This window comes from Cibotium barometz, chromosome 41 (genome assembly GCF_041138505.1).
Source record: "Cibotium barometz isolate CiBa-2024 chromosome 41, ASM4113850v1, whole genome shotgun sequence".
NCBI lineage: Eukaryota > Viridiplantae > Streptophyta > Polypodiopsida > Cyatheales > Cibotiaceae > Cibotium > Cibotium barometz.
The window spans coordinates 19055253-19057752 of record NC_141086.1 but is presented as its reverse complement, the minus strand read 5'-3'; positions in this window follow the sequence as shown (position 1 = coordinate 19057752).

Below are 2500 nucleotides of genomic sequence, written 5' to 3'. Positions count from 1 at the left end.
TAGTACGTATTATTTAGAGTGGATGCTTGTTAACTTTGTCAATTTTAGAAAAGAAATATTTTCAAATAAAAATGATGAAGAAAGTGAACAAAGGTCTTTTTTAGTCTAAAGATTAATCACTCACTAATTGAATTTTTTAGTAATTTAATCAAGAAATAGCTTAACAATGATGTTATTGATTATTTGGTGATTAACCCAAGAATTAAGTGAATAAATATTATACATAGTGATAAATTAAAATAAATTTATTACTTAAAACTTACTCATTAGTTATTAATTAATTCTTCATTACTCTCAATTAAGTGATAAAATAATAAATCATAAGTGTAAATATATTACTAATAGAAAATCTTAGAAACTTGTATTTTCTCTCTTCAAAAGTTCTTGAGTAATATCATTAATATTATACTAAACAAGAAAGATAAATCTCATATAATCTATAAAGTCTAATGCAATTAATATATACTTAGATGAATCCAAGAAGATATCCAAATTCACCTTATAAAAAAGTACAATTAATATAATCTGTAAAGTCTAATGTAATTAATATATACTTAGATGAATCCAAGAAGATATCCAAATTCACCTTATAAAAAAGTACAAGTTATAGCCTCATGCTAGTCATCCACCAGACAATAAACCATCAACTCTATCATGCATAGTATGGACTAGATACTACGACATCTCCATTAATGTCATCAATGCCCCAATAGTGGGTATAGAACTTGGTATCAATATATATGCTCCCACACACACACACACACACACCCCATGCACGCGCACACACACACATAAGAGCATACATTCATATAAAGGTCTGTGTACTCAGTTTATGTCAGAGCTCCGAAGATACATGGCATACTCAGCCATAAAGAAGCCTAGCACTAAGGATCATAACAAATAGAAGAAATTATTACAACAACAAAATTTGATAGGACATATACACCACTAAAGATAGAAAGAATTAACACCATGTCAACTAGCTGCAACTTTGCAATGAGCTAGCAATGATCACTCAAGGCATGGAGTGATAACATGGATGTAGGAGCAGCATCCAAGATTGCCATGAAAGCTTGTTAGCTTGTAATTTAGATTAGTATGAGTTAATTATGATAAGCAATTGACATTGGCCTATATTAGTGTCCACCCTACTTGGCCTTTGGCCCATAAGCCTATATCCCTCACACTTGGTTGTTTGGCCCAATACAACTTATGCTTGGCCCTTGACCTCATATTTATAATTTGTGTCCCACCGCTTCATTACAAACCATACCCACCCAAATATGTTTCGTCCTCAAAACATGCACAAAGTAGAACCATAGTATGGATGGTTTGCATAAGCATTAACATGAATCACTTCACACGAAACAGCATTATTTGAATCTTTGAGACCTCCAAAACTTCATATAATGCTCTCCAATCATGGCTAAGAAGTGTATATATCAATTACATTAATTTGAACCTCTTTTATGCGTCATAACAGTAAATTGCAGTAAGAGGAGATTCAAGAAATCCAAGAAATGCAAGGGAGTGCTTAGCAATTCTTCAAATATTACTAAGAAGCCATAGTCTTGAATGTAGGTTGAAAAATACCCTTGTCTTGATAAAAAAAAATGTGGACCTCTATTTGTAGGTTTTTGGAGTCTCCATGGGCTTCATTTCTCAAGAAAGAGGGGTTTAAAAGCATAGAAATTGGTAGAATATTGCATTGCTAAGCTTGGAAGGGCATTTAGTATTTGTATCAAACTTGTATGAGGTGCTAAATGATACTAGTTGTGCTGATTTTCTCTGCCCTACCGCCACCTCTCCAAGCCTCATTTGAAGTGCCTAATATGCTCCATAATCTCCCCATAATGTTGCCTAAATGATGGTTAAGAAGAATGAAGTGATTAGAGCAAGAAAAATGATGAAACTAGGGTTTTCTTGAAGCAGCTAATGGCTGGAAATGTTTGCAGCAAGCCATGGTAAAATTTGAAAAAAATAGGATCAATGAGAAGCTTTGATACCACTGCAATGAACTAGCAACAATGATCACTCAAGGCATGGAGTGATAACATGGGTGTAGAAGCACCATCCATGAGCAAGAAGGGCAAGAATACCATGAAAGCTTGTTAGCTTGTAATTTGGATTAGTATGAGTTAATTATGATTTTTTCACATTGGATTATATACCATGGCCCCCTTTTCACACATACTTATTAGTATCCACCCTACTTGGCCTTTGGCCCATAAGCCTATATCCCTCACTTACACTTGCCCCTCTGGCCCACTGATACAACTTATACTTGGCCATTGGCCTCATATGTACCATTTCATTACAAACTTGGACGAAAACTTCAATGTGAAATTTGCATATCCGCTAATATAGCATAGAGATATACCTGACACTCTCCATTAGATAATCATGTGAAACTTGGATGAAAACTTCACAATGCAAAATTTGCATGTCCAATGCAATTAATCTCTAACACTCTCCATTAGATAACCTATGACATAATATC